The sequence below is a fragment of the Prionailurus bengalensis genome, chromosome A3 (assembly GCF_016509475.1).
Source record: "Prionailurus bengalensis isolate Pbe53 chromosome A3, Fcat_Pben_1.1_paternal_pri, whole genome shotgun sequence".
NCBI lineage: Eukaryota > Metazoa > Chordata > Mammalia > Carnivora > Felidae > Prionailurus > Prionailurus bengalensis.
The window spans coordinates 11,477,905-11,494,294 of NC_057354.1; the positions used below are offsets into that span (position 1 = coordinate 11,477,905).

Here is a 16,390-nt window from a genome sequence, read left to right on the forward strand (position 1 = left end):
GTACATTCTGAACAAGTTACTGCTGGGAAACTGGGGCTCTATCCCACTGGGGAGCCCTGGAACCTGTGTGAACATGCTTCCATGGTATTCCCACCAAGAGGTGAGGAAACGGGGGTTTCTATCCACTATCTCCGACCCGTCATTGGTGGCTGCCAGACGCATGAACCCTTGGGCATTATCTGCTCATCCCGCATGAGCTCCAAGGGTTTTCTGGTGGCCCAAGGGAGTCCTTAGCGAAGAGACGCAGGCACTGGTGACCGGGAGCCATTGGGTCGGTGCGCAGAGGGGCACAGTCTATATTTAAGTAAATAAACGACTACTTACTGATGGACGAACAGAGAGAAAAGTGCCTCCGAGCACATCAGCGTGGGCACCACTTCCTCTCGAGTTTTCGGTGAATCCTCAGAGTTCCTTGGAGGGCTGCTTCCTGCTCCAGTCTCTTGATTTTTGTGTGGCCAGGATGGAAGCTTCTGGAAGCCTGCCCCTCCCAACTCAGGAGGCTGGGCTCACCACACCCCGGGAAACTGGGAAGAGGAAATCTGCATTTTTCTCTAGGACACAGTTTCTCCAACAGTCCACAAGGCTTTCTGAGCGTTCGGCCCTCTCTTATTCGGCTGGGCCGGCCTGATGGTGTGGGCCCTGCATTCGAGGAGCAAAGCCCTGCTCTCTTTCCCCTGCCTGGGAATGCTGGACCGCACTTGGGTGGTACCGTGCCCCCTGCCCACCACCCGGAAACTGGCCTGGGTGGCGACGGGCAGGTGGGGAGGAAGGCAGGGTTTTGAACGTGTCCCTCACCGCCTTGGGAGAGGTTGGGGACGGCGGGGGTAGCTGCAGAAGTGTGATGCGGTCACAGTCCCTTGGGGTGTTGCCCTGGTCTCTCGGTGCAAGATGCCCGGACCTCACATCCACATTCCAGCCAGTGGGAAAAGCAAAGGGGGAAAGGCACTTCCCTCCCCTGTATACTACAACCTGGAAGTTGGCCCCAGATCTTAGGATCACATCCCATTGGTCACATCTAACTGCAAGGGAAGCTGGGAAATGTAGTCTTTATCGAGGCAGCGCCAGGATCTGCTACAAATCCATTGCTAGGCGACTAGGCGAGGACAGATACTAAGTGACAACTGGCAGTCTCGGCCACATCCCATTTCATAGATGGAGAAAGTAAGGCAGAGAGCGGTTGAGTGGCTTCTTCAAGGTCCCACAGAGAATAAAGAAACAAAGTCAAAACATGTATATAAAGCGTAGGTGCCTAAAGCAAGCCTTAGCCTTCAACCCCGTTCACGCACATCCTTTTGGTATCACCTACCGCAATTTATCAGTTTCAAGGGTCTCCTTTGGGGGACGATGCTGGAAGTTTCCCTGCACCTCCCGGACCGATGAGTTTTTTTCAGCGTCTGAAACCCACGCCTTTCAGGTCATCCAGGCGTGACCTCGTTTTCAGGATCATTTCTCAAGCAGAGCAAGGGACTCATGGCCCTGCTTTCTTCTCCATTCCCTAGTAGGAGATGTGCTGAGGCAAATTCCCAGCCAGAAAGATTCCCCTGAACCTCAAGAAAACTCAAGCTCAGAGAGGGGACGCATCTTTCCCCAGGCTGCACACCTTGTTCTTGGCAGAAACAGGATTAAGACCCCCAGATGAGGAGCCCTGGAGAAACACTGTCATCCAGCTTCTAAAACCTGGGCCACATCATTGCTCGTTCACCTTCTCGTTGCCTATTCTCTACCCTTGTGTGTTTACGTCCTCTTCTGTTTTAATGTCTTTACTGTGGTGTTAGTGGGATTTCTGGCAGAAGCTGAGGTTTACATGCAGACACTCTGATTTTATTTAGGGATGGGAGCGGATAGTTTCGGCCCCAGAGGAGGGATTAAGATTGGGCTAAAACAGTCACGTTACCATTGCTATCACACCTCCCGTTTGCTAAAACTCACTTTCCCAGCCTCCTTTGCCGTGTGGAGCAGACACATGACCGGTTCTGGTCAATTACATGTAAGGGGAATCCCTCCAAAAAGATTGTGGAGAAAACTTTCCTTTCCAGATTGAAAGAGCTCAAGGAGAAGGGAGATTCCACTGTTCCCCAACCCTTCCTTCGTGTCTCGAACTTTTTAAATGATGTGACACTTGGAACTGCAGCAACTATCTTGTGACCATGAGGCAACAAGACTAAAGACAAAAGCTAAAACCCAGGATGGCCAAGCAGACGGGTTGCAAATGGCTGGATACTGGATGACATAGATGACCGAGATAGACGCTGCCTTGACCCTGACACCATCTACTTTCAGGCTTTTCATCCTCTGAAATAGTGAAATGTCTTTACTGTTTAAACCGGTGTTAGTGTAATATTCTGAAGTTTTCAGACGAAGGCATTCCTAACTGGTACACTTATGTTTTGCCCATCATATTTTGGTCCTGGAGTTTCTGCCCAAGTCCCAGATGGCAGGACTGTCCCTTATTTCCGTGAGTGGCCAACACCCTACCCTTCCCTTGGAAGCTAATGGAGAGCAGCCCAATGAGTCTGCTCGGATCCTCGCAGGATGAATGACATATAAAGAAACCTACATAGCATTCCCTGGGAGGACGTTCGACATTTACTCAACTTCAAGGGGTACAACATTTGCTTATACGTTGAAGCTTCGATTCTTCGAGGAATTATCAACTTGGAGTGGCATAGCATTTGGAGGATTTTTGACTTGGGTTCTGATACCAGAAGAATCATGATGACTAACAGTGACATGCTTGGTACAGCTTGCCACGTACTTTCGCAGGCACTTCGCTTACACTAACTCATTGCATCTTTACAACAGCCCCATTAAGGAGATACTTATCTTTCCTCCATTCTTCAGATAGGCAAGTTGAGGCACAGGGCAACTGGGGTGACATAACTGGAACGTGACGCCTGGTACCTGACTCCAAAGTTCAAGGGGCAGAGAGAGAGGGAGACCCAGAATCCGCAGCAGGCTCCAGGCTCCGAGGGGTCAGCACACAGCCTGATGCGGGGCTCAAACTCACGAACTCTGAGATCATGACCTGAGCCGAAGTCGGACGCTCATACGACTGAGCCATTGAGTCGCCCCGATCTATCATTTCTTTTCAAAGAAGTTCGGTGTGGTCAGCCACGGAGCCCTCCGACCTTGCCCTCTGCCATCCTCAGCACGCTGGCCTGGTGCCACGTCACTGGCATAAGATGGCAACCAGGGTCAAGCGTCCCCTTCTCCCACAGCTGCGGCCAAGGCAGGAAGAGTGGGGCGGGTCAGCACGGCCACTCCTCCCCGACGGAGAAAATCTCCCGGGAGCACTCATCCTGCCCCCGCCCCCGGTGCGTCCTACTGGTCAGAACCAGGTCACATGCTCATCTCGGACCAATCACTGGCAGGCCAGAATGGGCGTGTCGTGGTGGGCTAGACCAATCACATCCATGATCTGGGGCGGGGCACAGCGTGGTTGGCACAAACCGGGGTTCGGCCAGCCAACAAGAAAGGGGTGGCTGTTGGGTAGGCACCAACGATGACGAGACGGAAGCCGACGTTTCCGGAGCGCGTCCAGGGAGCCGGGCTTGGTGTCAAGCTCTTCGCATATATTGTCTCATTGAGTCTTCACGCTGTTATTTATGATGCACCATTAGAAGCCCAAAGAACGTCAAGGGCTTACCCCGAATCACCTAAGCAGGAGACGAGGAACCTGAACTCAAATGCAAGCCCCTTAGACTAAGCCACTGTCAAAGCATGTGGGTAGGGTTACCAGATAAAATACAGGGTGCTCAGTTAAAGTAGAATTTCAGATAAAGGAAGAAAATATTTTAGTATAGGTATGTTCCAAAGGTTGCATGGGGCATACGTATACTAAAAGAAGTTTATTGCTGATCTGAAGTTCAAATTTAACTGAGCATCCTATATATATTTTCTGAGAGGTGGGGGGAGGGGCAGAGGGAGTCCGGGAGAGAAAGAATCCCAAACAATCTCTGCACTGTCAGTACAGCACCCCTCCCCCCCCCCCCCCAGGGATCTACCCCATGAACCGAAAGATCATGACCGGAGTCCAAATCGAGAGTCACATGCTTGGGGTACCCGGGTGGCTCAGTTGGTTAAATGTCTGACTCTCCATCTTGGCTCAGGTCGTGATCTCACAGTTCGTGAGTTCAAGCCCCACATCAGCTATGTGCTGACAGTACAGAGCTTGTTTGGAATCATCTCTCTGCCCCTCCCCCCCATCAAAATAAATAAATAAATTAAGAAAAAAAAGAGAGAGTCAGATGCTTAACCAACTAAGCCACCCAGGTGCCTCGAGCATCCTGTATTTTTATTTGCTAAATTTGACAATCCTACTAGAGTAACCGAGAAAGAAATCTAAACAGTGGTGTGGGGGCTCAGTCACGTTTCGCTTGTATAATAAACACCAAGGAATATTCCTCAGTTCCACAAAGAAGTATGTGTTCCCCCATTTTTCAAGACCCTGACCCTTCTTGGATTATTGTTTTCCTCTTCTTGAGAGAAATATGGGTACTGAGAAGACTTCCCAGCTCTCAGGAAAACAACTGTGTTTGCACTGTGATAAAGGCAACTGGCATTTAGCCTAAGGGCCAGGGAGGCAGTAGGGAGAGGTGGGGAGTGTGGAGAACTGGGGCATCCCTTTCGAACATTCCCACACCCTGTTGATTTTTGCCAGACAGAACACGGGCCCAGCCCAGTCAGATCTCCCAGTGTTCTAAGGGAGGTTGAAATCTGGGTTTTCATGTAAAAATCCCTTGATTTGTGAACATTGGCTCTGATTTTATTAAAATGCCACACGGGCCAAAGGAAACATATCTGTAGGCTTGTGGACAGCCAGGAAAAGTCTCTGCTGTGTAGCTTTGAAAGAGGAGCCTGCAACCCTGTGAGGAGGGGAGCAGAGGAGAGGCAACTTTGGCAAGTGGGGAGTGCTGGGGGCCAGGAACTGCAGCCAGACCTAGGTTCGAATCTCTCCCCTTCCAGATGACTGCTTTGTGATGACAAGTGGATTGCAGAGGCTCTCCGTTTTCTAAACCATCTTTAAATGTTGCCTTTATTTTTGAGAGAGAGAGAGAGAGAGGGAGACAGAGGATCCAAAGCAGGTTCCATGCTGACAATAGCGAGCCTGATGTGAGGCCCGGACTCACAGACCGTGAGATCATGACCTGAGCTGAAGTTGGACCCTCAACCGACTGAGCCACCCAGGTGCCCCTCTGTTTTCTAAACCATTTAGAAGACGTAATCATACCCATCCATCTCACTGTGTAGCTGTGAGGTTTCCACAGAACAAGCTACAGAGGTAAAGTCACTGCCTGGGACCAAGGGACTGGAGGCCAGTCTCTTTCCTTTCCCTGGGAAGGGCTCACGCTAAGTTCCATTTAACCGTTACTTTTTATCATATGATTTCACAAACAGATGAAACAAAACAGATGAACCTAGGGGAAGGGAAGGAAAAATAAGATAAAAGCAGAGAGGGAGGCAAACCATCAGAGACTCTTCAATACAGAGAACAAACTGAGGGTTGCTGGAGGGGAGGTGGGGGAGGGGCGGACTAGATGGGGGATGGGCATTCGGGAGGACACTTGGGATGAGCACTGGGTGTTCTATGTAAGTGATGAATCCCTAAATTCTACTCCTGAAACCATTATTACACTATATGTTAACTAGCTTGGATTTAAATACAATTTTTAAAAATGTAAAAAAACCCAAAACTGTAATGATTAAAATCACAAGGCATTGCAGTCACAGTCCTTGGGTTCAAATCCTGGCTCTGACACTAACTGGGTGACTTTGGGCAAGTTATCTGATCTCTCTAAGCTGAGCTTCCTCTGTCAAATGAGGGAAAATAGTTGTCCCTTAAAGCTTTATGGAAATTAATTAAGATCATTCATGTTTGGAGCTTACACGGTGTCTGATATCCATTACATGTTTAATAAATGGCGATTAGGATTCAAAAAATAAATAAATGTTACTTTTTCAAGTTCTTTCTCCCTCCCTCCTTCTTTTCCACTTCCTCCCCCCTCCGCCCCTTCTTCTTCTTCTTTTTAAAAGAGGTTTAGGGTCAGGTGTCAGGAGGCCTGGGACGAGGCCCTGGCTCCCTTCCAACCTTGGAGTGAGACATTGGGGGAAGGGCCTCTTCCTTGTGGGGGTCTCAGTTTCTCCCTCTGTGAAATGGGTAGGTTTGATTGGAGCTGGAGAATCTCTTCCGAGTGCCAGGGTCATGCAGTCCTGTGGAGCCTTAGCAGGGAGGGATGAAGGGTGAGGTGGTGGCCTCGGCGGTGATGGGAGGGGTGGCTGTGGCAGGAGGCTGAGTCAGAGGCACTGTCAGGGCTGAGAGCAAGGGAACAGACCTGCCTCTAGTGCCCGGTGACTTGCAAGCCACAGGAGGGGAGCAGCCTGTGTCATCAGCGAGCCTGTAAACACCCTCCAAGGACAGCAAGGCCCCTGCTTGTCTTGGATCCGACCACAGGCCCATCCCAGGGATTTGGGGTCAGAGCGCTTAATAAATCATCCTGCCCAGCACATGCAAGCCTGGAGACCTCCTCCTGGCTTTCTGAGATCTGACCTCTGCTGACCTCTCCCACCCACCTCCCTCTTGCCAGGCCAGAGACCGGTGAATTTCTCGAACACGCAATTCTCTTCCTGCCTCTCCAGGACTGTGCACAGGCTGTTCCCTCCACCTGGAATGTTCTCTCCCTTTCTCCAGGCTTCACCAAGATAATGCTTCCGGCTGGTTCAAATTTCGGCTCAAAGATCACCTCCTTCTCTGTTCTTCCAGCAAAGGTAGGCCCTCCTGTGGTCCTGTTCATCTTTCCCTCAAAGCGCTCAGTGCCATCTGTGGGCTGCATCTGACGTGCTCTGTTGCTGGATCTGTCTGCCCTTCTCCTGAGAGCGGAGACTGGGAGGGCCATTCCGGCCACCACAGCCCGTTCACTGAATGACTGAATGACCGAATGATAAGCTCTCAGAAGGGTTCCAGGTAAATGTCACAGGCCTCGGGAGCTCAGCTTCCTCTCAAAGGGATATCGTATCAGGTCTCGTTTCTCAGCCTCAGCCCTCCAGTGTCTCCCCACCGTAGTTGGAAAAAAAGTCCCAGATGCCACGCTGGGCCTCACAGCTTCCCCCGGGGTCTAGCCCAGCTGAGCTCCGCTGCTCCAGGCCATACCCACACCCCCACCCTAGCTCCACTGGCCTCCTGTTTCTTCACCACACCGGGCTTGTTCCTGCCTCAAGGCACACACTTTCTGTTCCTGGTGCCTGGAATGCTCTCCCCCAGGCCTTCCTGTCCTTCAGGTCCCAGCCCTGTGGCCTGGGACAGACCCTTCCCATACCCGTTCTCCCTCAGCTTGCCCTGCTGTGTTCCTTCACGGCATGTGTCGCTGTCTAAAATTATCTCGTTTATTTACAAATGTTTGATCAACCTTAGGCTGAGTTCATGGCCATGCAGAATACAGACAGCTTTCCCCAGCTTCCCTAGAAGCTAGGGGCAGCCATATACTTGAGTTCCAGTCAATGGGTTGTAATAGGAGTGTGCTTGGCAGTTTCTGGAATCCTTCCTAGAGATTTAGCTGTGGCCCACCCTTTGCGCATCATCTTTCCTTCTCCATCCTGCCACCTGGAAGGCAGACGAGAAGGCTGGCGCTGTGGCCTCCACCTTGGATCATGAGGAGGGCCACACCCTAAGGATGGCAGAGTTGTGACCAGGAAGGAGCCTGGGACACTGAGAGCTTTGTGGAGTCTTCAAACCAGCCCTGAACTGCCTACATCTGGACTTCATTCACACGAGAGAAAAATAAACTCTTTTGTTTATTGTTGATTTTTAAAATTCAATTTATTATATGTTATTTTGACTATACTTGTATGTCCTAACAGTATGCTCTACTGCAAAACGTCAGCTAGAGTACATGCTGCGTCTTTTTATCTTAAAATGTGCTCGATATGTCTTTATCTACTTTGTCCAGAGGGTTGTTTTTTTTAAGTGTATTTATTTATTTTGAGAGGGACAGAGGCAGTGCGAGTGGGGGAGGGGCAGAGAGAGAGGGAGACAGAGGGTTCGAAGCAGGCTCCACACCATCAGCACAGAGCCGGATGTGGGGCTCGAACTCACGAACCGTGAGATCACGACCTGAGCCAAAACCAAGAGTTGGACGCTGAACCGACTGAGCCACCCAGGCCCCTGTCCAGAGTTTCAGCTGGAGTTACAGGAGGAACCCTGGGCCAGAGAGGGGAGGCCCCTTCCCTGAGGCCACACAGCAGAGGAGAGGCAGAGCTGGGGTTTGCCTGCAGGGCCCCAGATCCTATCCCCCAACCCTCATTTCTAGAAGCTCCCAACTTGAGGTATTTTGCCAGGCTTCTTCCAGGCTTGGCCTGGACAATGGGCGGTAGGGGCTATACCTGCTCTGCCTTATTTCTCAGGGGCCAGAGCACCCTGGAAATGTGAGAGAGAGGATCCCAACTGAGGGACTGGTGGGCGCTGAATCCCAGCTCTGCCACTCGCAAGCTGTGTACCTCGGGGAAGACCTCAGCCTCTCTGAGCCTCAGTTTCCCTACCTACTAACACCCCGGGCCAGGTCGGGTGCCCCGAGGTGCTGTACTAAAGACGTCTGAAACCTCAGGAGGGAACCAGCACTATACCCACAGAGTGGAAATTCCCGGACTGCAGGCAGCCTCACTGGGGTTGGGAGGTAGGCTACTTACGCAAACTTTGGAATTTGCGTCCTGGTTCAGATCCTGACCCCACACTTAGCAACCGCGTGACCCTGAGAGTGTCGCTTCCTTTGCTATAGCTTTCCTTAGTGTCCCTCTTGGAAAATGGGGATTCGTTCATTCACTGCACACACTCGTGTCGGTGCTGGAGAAGTTGGATGGAGTCCTTCTCATGGGCCGACCACGGAGCACGGAAGCCAGCCAGCAAAGAAACAGACAGGTAGCACACAGAGTGACAGGAAGATACACAGAGCAAACTAAAGCAGGGGGAGGGAGAGAGAGCAGGAGGGGCTCTCTGAGACAGGGTGGTCAGGGAGGCCTCTCTGAAGCCGGGACACCGGGGCAGAGGCCTGAAGGGTGTAAGACGAAAGGTCCTGGGGCAGCCGAGCCCGGTCCCTCCCATCACCTTGTAACTATTCCTGGGCCTCGTGCAGCTGAATCCTCCCTTAGAGCAGGAGCCACGCGGGGCCAGCTCTCCATCCCGGGCCCCGGCCAGGGGATGACTGAGGGAGCCAGAGACCCTGGCTCTCTCCTTCCTGCCCGCTAAGTGTCCAGTCCGTCAGCAAAGCTGCCCGTTCTGGCTCCTGGAGTCTCCCTCGGATCCCTCCCCTTCCTTGGGTCCCTGCTCATTTCCTGCCTGGACCATTGCAGTAGCCTCCAAGCCGGGCCCCCTGCTCCGGCCTCACCCTCCCGGGGCTGTCCCCCACACAGCACCCACATTCATTTCCTCTGGCCACGGTAACAAATTATGACAAGCTTCGCGGCTTAAAACCACACACATGTATTCTCTTACAGTTCTGGAGGTCAGAAGTCTGAAATCTGTCTTGATGGGTTTAAAGTCAAGGTGCTGGCAGGGCCGGTTCCTGCTGGAAGCTTCCAGGAGATGATGTTTCCTTGCTTCTCACAGCTTCCCGTGATCACCTGCATTCCGTGGCTTGTGGCCCCTTCCTTAGGTCTGCTAAGTGTGTCCCTCCAGTCTGTTTCTGTCACTCTCTCTCTCTTTTCCCCGCCTTCTCCTCTTCTGTAGTCAAACCTCCCTCCCTCAGCCTCCATTTAAAAAAAAATGTGTATTTATTTATTTTTGAGAGAGAGAGAGTGAACGCACAAGCGGCGGAGGGGCAGAGAGAGGGGGAGACACAGAATCCCAAGCAGGCTCCAGGCTCTAGCTGTCAGCACAGAGCCCGACGCGGGGCTAGAACTCATGAACTGGGAGATCATGACCTGCGCTGAAGCTGGAAGTCGGACATTTAACCAACTGAGCCACTCGGGTGCCGCCCCCTCACCGCCCACCCCCCGCCCCACCAGCTTCCATCTTACAAGGACTCCTCTGATTCTACTGAGCACACTCAGATAATGCAGGGCAATCTCCCACCTCAAGCTCCGTAACTAAGTCACAGCTGTGAAATTCCTTTTTGCCTAAGAAAGTTAACATTCACAGGTTTGGGGGATTAAGATGTGGGCAGCTTTGGGGGACATCATTCAGCCGACCACTGCCTCTAAAGGGATCCTGTTAGAACCTAACCTGTGTCCCTTCTGCTCAAAATACCCCCTTGACACCCCCCCCCGCCCCCCAAGTACATGCAAAGCCCTGACACATCTTCTACCTCGTCTCCTTTTCCTCTCCTGCGCCCTCACCTGGCTCCAGCCACAGGCCTCCCTGCTGTGCCTCAACGGTCCATGCAAACTCCTGCCTCAGGGCCTTTGCACACACTGTTGCCTCTACCTAGAACCTTTCACTCTGCCTCTTCCCAAGGCTGGTTCCTTGTCACCCTTCAGGCTTCACCTCCTCAGAAAGCCCCTCTCGGACACCTCTCTGTAACAGCCACATTTGCCACCGTCTGAAATGACCCTGGTCTTCTTTCCTGTTTATGGTCCACTTTCCCCCATTAGAGTGTTAGCTCCTGACGACCCAGGAGGGGCTCGTGCTCCTCTGCTGGACCTCAGCACCAAGGACGGGGTCTGGTACACGGTAGGTGCTCAGAAAAGACTTGCTCCGTGAATCCGTGGGTTGCCAATTTCAAATGTCCCTCAACGCTGCTGTGAATAAAATACACGTTCATTTAAAGGCATTCTGACCTTCCCAGTGACTTTTTGGTTTGATTTATCTTCCTAGTCAATGATTAAGACACTGCCTTCAGATGTCAAAAGTTGGTGAGGCATCATCTATACTAGGCAAGCAAGGACTCATGAGGGCCCAGAAGAGAGCCAGGGGTCTCCTGAGGACAGGAGCCACCAGGAGCAGCAGTGGCTTCTTCTGATGGAGAGCGGGAGCACGGAGGGGGCCACCTGGGCAAGAGGCGCTTTCTCTCTGTGCCTCAGTTTCTGCCTCTGTAAAATGGAGAGCACAACAGGGCTTACCTTGTGGTGGGGACCTCGGTGCTGGGGACACTTGGGACCAGATAATTCTGTGCTGTTGGAGTTAAGCAGCATCCGTGGGTTCCATCCCACCCACGGCCAGTAGCATCCCCCCAGTCGTGACAGCCCCAAATGTCCCCAGATAGAGCCTAACGTCTCCTGGGGGCCAAGGTCGTCCTCGGCTGCCTCCTAGGGCCCTCCTGGGGGTTGAGAGGTGACGTGGGCACAGAGTCTGGCACAGGGCCCGGCGCTCAGCAGCTGCTCGGGGAATGGGAGCTGCTGCTGTCTGGGTAAGAGGGTGGCCGGGGCGCCTGGGTGGCCCAGTCGGTGAAGCGTCCGACTTCGGCTCAGGTCGTGATCTCACGGTCCGTGAGTTCGAGCCCCGCGTCGGGCTCTGTGCTGACAGTTCGGAGCCTGGAGCCTGTTTCCGATTCTGTGTCTCCCTCTCTCTCTGACCCTCCCCCATTCATGCTCCGTCTCTCTCTGTCTCAAAAATAAATAAACGTTAAAAAATTAAAAAAAAAAAAAAAAAAAAAGAGGGTGGCCAAGCTGGAATCCTGGCTCCGCCACTCCTTAGCAGGTGGCCTCGGGCAAGGGACTGCAACCCCTGAGCCCAGTTTCTTCATCTGAAAAATGGGATAATAATAGCACTCCCTTTCTTGGGGCTCTCAGGAGGGTTAAAGACCATGCCCAGCAGACAGTAAGTGCTCAATAAACGGGAACTCTGACAAATAGGGTGAGGGGTGAGGAAAATGAAGGGTCTTGGAAAAAGTGGGAGCAAGAGAAAAGGCACTTTGCAAGTTCCTCCTGGGGTCTGTGCCCCTGACTGACGGGCACACAGAGGCACAGCTGCCCACACCCAGGAGGCCAGCTGGTTCAACCCCTCAGCCCTGCTGGGCCATTTAATAATTAAGCTGGGAAAGGGGGTGATGAGGCTGGAAGGCCCGCAGTGACCAGGCCTGGCCTTGTTTGGCTTTGGTGACGTGATGGCCCTGGGATCATGGCCTTCTTGAGCCCATAAACAGGGGGCTGGGCCCCGAGACAGGCAAGGCCAGGCCAAGGTCTGTGCTGGTGGCCTGCTGCCCGAGTCATGAACGGGGTGGGAAGAGAGGTGCTCGGCGGCCGCAGGAAAGGGGTCCCTGTGGAAGGAGGGCTGTTTCTCACGGGGTCGCTTCCCTCCCTCCAGCATCTCTCCTTCCCTGCCCCACCCCCTCTCCTGTCACCCCCACTTTCTTGTGCACTTACTACGCGCAGGGCTCTGCCCAAACACTTTATGCGGATTGGCTCCCCCCGCCCCCATCGGGGAGGGCACTCTGCCCCCTCCACAAGCCAGTAAGGCTCCCATTGCCCAGGTAAGGAGCCAGAGGCTCCAAGGGCTTGAGTCACCGGGTCTGGAGTCTCCCACGCTAACCTCACGGCCCTGCCCACTGCCCCGCCGCCCCCTTCCCCGTCGTTCCCTCTCTCTCTGTCTCTCTGTCTCTGTCTCTGTCTCTGCGCGTGTGTTTCCTTCTCTCTGTTTCTGTATTTCTCATCTCTGCTTCTCCCCTCGCTCTCTCCCTGTGTTTCTCTCTCTCCTCTTCTCTCCCCGCCTGGCCTGCCTCTCTCGGACCGCCCCGCCTCGCGGCCCTGTCTCCCTGCAGCCAGCACATTATGTCCCTGGTCAGAGCCTGACGTCAGGCAGGGCCTGGCGGGCGGCCACGGGCCGCTGCCGGGCAGGCGGAGGGAGTGCACGCCTTCCCGGTCCCCACTGCGGTGGCCGCCCGCCCGGCTCCCAGCTCCCGGCTGCAGTCCTCCCGGCCTGGCCTCAGCTGGCCCAAGAGCGGATGGCGCTTGGTGGCCACCTGGCCCGAGGGCCTGGGGGGCTGCGGCCTCTCACATCCCCCTCCTTCACCCAGACCCCACCTGCTCAGTCCCAGCGAGCATTCCTCAACCCGGGGAGGTTCGGAGAGGTGTGAGGGGCGGTTCCGGGTGACAGATGTGGGTGACACAGCTGGGGTTTTAGGGGCAGGGACTTGTCATGGGGGTACAGCCAGGCACGATGGAGGAGTGCCCCGCCTGAAATGAAAACAGTGCCCCTGCCGAGTTGGTCTCAGGCCCCATCAGAGCTTGAATAAGTGGCTTAAAAAATGTAATATTTCTTGTCTGGTTTGTTTGGTTTTCCCCCTCGGATTTTCAAAGCAATGCCATTTCCTTGAAGGACATTTTGAAGGGCATCTGAGCACCCTGGTTTAAAAACAGACTTCGGGGTTAGACCAGCCTCGCCCAGATCCAGCTGTGTGACCTTGGGCCACTGGCTTTACCTGTTGAACCTCAGTGTTCTCATCTATCAAATGGGCATGATAAACATACACGCCTTAGACAGCAATGGCGGGGATGAAGCAAAACCATGTTTACAGAGAACAGTCACCTTTTCTCTTGTCTCCTTTATTCTTCTAATTTTAAATCTAGGAAATACAGAAAAGTACCGAGAAAAAAACAAAACAAGACAAACAAAACAAAAAAAAACCAAGGTCACCCAAAGAGAACCACTCTAAGATTTTCGTGGAAATTCAGCTCAGTTAATGTTTTTATATTGAGATCCTGCTACGGCCTGCATTTTCACTTTTCATGAAAATAGAACCTGACTTGAAGTTTCATTTCAAAAGATCTTGGCTTATTTTATTATCATTTTCAAAAAACATACACGCACATTCAAAAGGTTCCAAGGGTGTCCAGCGAGGAGAGAGGCTCTTTCCCACCTCAGCCCCCGGGTCCCCTTTGCGGAAGCAAACACAGTGGGCAGTTTCTTGTGTGTCCTTCCTTCCTTTCCTGGTGTCAAATCACCTTTAGACTCGTGATTTCTAACCCCTCTCTTCATCTGGGTTTTGTTTGTGTGCTTTAATTTACGCAGTCGCAAAGCATGACGTTACCAAAAAACGAGAACATACGGACCATCAAAAGGAAAGGGAACATAAGGAAAGAGAATTACCTGAAATCTTACGACCCCTTCGACATTCTGGAGTCTACCCTCGCAGGCTTCTTCTATTCCTTGACGTCTGGGCACCAGGCATCTTTTCTTCTTAGCCCTGACCCACGTTGGTGATGATGTATTTGTGTACTGATCTGATGACCCTCTGCCTTCCCCCCTGTGTCGTGAGTTCCAGGAGACAGGGCCGGCCATGCCTGGGTCCCCCACACCCAGCGGAGTGCTGGCACACAGTAGGCCTGTAGTGGACAATTTCCAAATGAGTGAATGAATGAGTTTACAAAAGGGATTGTACAATATAGGACACTACCCCGTGACCTCTTTACTTACTTATTTATTTATTTATTTATTTTACTTGACCTACTGGGTACATCTTCCCACATCTCCAGCTAGACAGCAAATCTCCATTTTTCATGTCTACACGGAGACACCACAATAAACATCTTTTTGATGCTGGCCAGAAGCTTCTGCCCCTAACTGGGAAATTCTTTTTCAAAAGCAGATTTGTTAACAAATTCCATATGATCCTCCTGTGCCCCAGCCCTTCGGCCATTTACTTTCAGCCTGACACTTCACTGGTTTTGTGGGCCCATTGTTTTCTGGGACAAGTCAAGATTTACTGTCCGCCCCCGACATCATGTTTTTCCAGAGAGGCTTAGGAGTCAAGAACTCATCCCACCCCCACCCCACTGTTTCCGACCGTTAAGGGCTCTGTGGATTTGTTGAAGTTGGGAAATGGTGTAACCCTTGCCTCCCTGGCTGTCTCGTTGCAAATAGCACACACCTCGATCATTCGTACCTCAGGGCCTTTGCACTGGGTGTTCCCTTGCTTCCCACGGATATTTACTCAGCTTACCTACTTCAGGCCTCTGATCAAGTGTCACCTTCTCAGAGAGTACTTGTGCAACCATTTTTTTCTGAATTAGCATCTCTTATCCAGTTTTACACTTCTTCACAAAACATTTATCAGTATCTGGTATCCTATCCTATCCTATTAAGTTATCTCAGTATTTTGGGGTTTTCTTATTCACTGTTCATCTCCCCCACTTTGAGGGAAGGAACTTAGTTTTCCTTCTCTCCTACAGTATCCCCAGGACCTAAAACAGGGTGCGAGCCTTGTAGGTGCTCAGGAAATACTGGCCGCATCAGTAAATGTTAATTTCCGGATTCCAAGCTTCCTTCCGAGGCTGAAGATTGATGGCCATCATTCATTCATTCATTCATTCATTCATTCAAGATTTATCTCTTGAGCACCTAGTGTGTGCCAGGGCCTGTCTGGGTGCTGGGAGTACTACCCTGGGTAAAGCAGACGGGCCCTCCTCTTGAGGGATGTGCTCAGTGGTCTGGGAGATGTACTTACATCAGGTAATGACATCCAGGTGGACTTGTGGGTAGCGGGCCGAGGGGCGAGAACCAGGCTTGCGTTCTGATAGACGTGGGCCCCCGGCTCTGACGCATCCCTTGCAGAGCTGGGTAAACTGCCAGGGTGACACCAGTGGTCCTCTTTAGTTCTGCCTGCTGTCCTTTCGGGATAAGAGGAGGACAAATCAAAAGTGATGGCAGAAAGCTTTCTGTACTCCTCCCCAGCCTGGCGGGTCTTTGCCTAGTGAGCTCAGCTTCGCCCTGCTTTCTGGCCACACCTCACCTTGCGTACCCGCTTCAGGGAAACTCCTTCCCTAGTGGCCACACTCCCGGAGGGAGATGCCAGAAAACTCACTTTCCCAGCCTCCCTTGCAACTTGGGGCAGGCGTGGGGTTTGGCCTTCACCAGGGAGACAGGGCTCCTTGAGATGTGCCGTTAGAAGAGATGGGTGGGGGGGGGCGCCTCGGTGGCTCAGGTAGTTAAGCGTCTGACTTCAGCTCAGGTCACGATGTCACGGTTCCCGAGTTCGAGCCCCGTGTCAGGCTCTCTGCTGTCGGTGCAGAGCCTGCTTTGGATCCTCTGTCCCCCTGTCTTCCTCTGCCCCTCCCCCTGCTCATACTCTCCCTCTCTTTCTCTCATAAATAAATAAGTGAACATTAAAAACAGAAGAGAAGGACAGGAGGGGAGGTGTGGAGGAGAACGCACCGTGCACCTAGCAGATGCAGTGGGAGGGTCCTCAGCAACAAAGCAGGCTCCCTGGGCAGCTCGTACCTGGCTGTGTAGCCTGCCGTCCTGACTCGGGGGCCCACCTGGGATAATGGCTATGAGTAGCAGGAAGTCAGAAACTACCTAAATGCTCAATGACCAGGGAACGGTTGAGCTAATTAGGTGGTAATTCCTAAAAGAATTAGAGACAACTCCTCCAGCAAAATATTAGTGCAATACTCAGGATTAGGTTCCTCTTTGAGCGGCTAAAAGCCCAAGATGCCAGGGGCTTAGATGAAACAGAAGTTTGTTTCT

General features: G+C 52.4%; 2 long non-coding RNA genes across 2 annotated transcripts; one reads left to right on the forward strand and one right to left on the reverse strand.

Moving 5' to 3' along the window:
• Positions 1–6,424: 6,424 nt before the first annotated feature.
• LOC122466932 lies at positions 6,425–7,798 on the forward strand. The gene is made up of 2 exons (XR_006292789.1): positions 6,425–6,765; positions 7,605–7,798. It is a non-coding gene; the product is annotated as an uncharacterized LOC122466932 (long non-coding RNA).
• A 2,197-nt stretch (positions 7,799–9,995) lies between these two features.
• On the reverse strand, positions 9,996–15,900 carry LOC122467277. Its single transcript, XR_006292879.1, has 3 exons — positions 15,369–15,900; positions 14,012–14,247; positions 9,996–10,725 (listed from the first exon to the last, which is right to left on the reverse strand). It is a non-coding gene; the product is annotated as an uncharacterized LOC122467277 (long non-coding RNA).
• Positions 15,901–16,390: the final 490 nt, after the last annotated feature.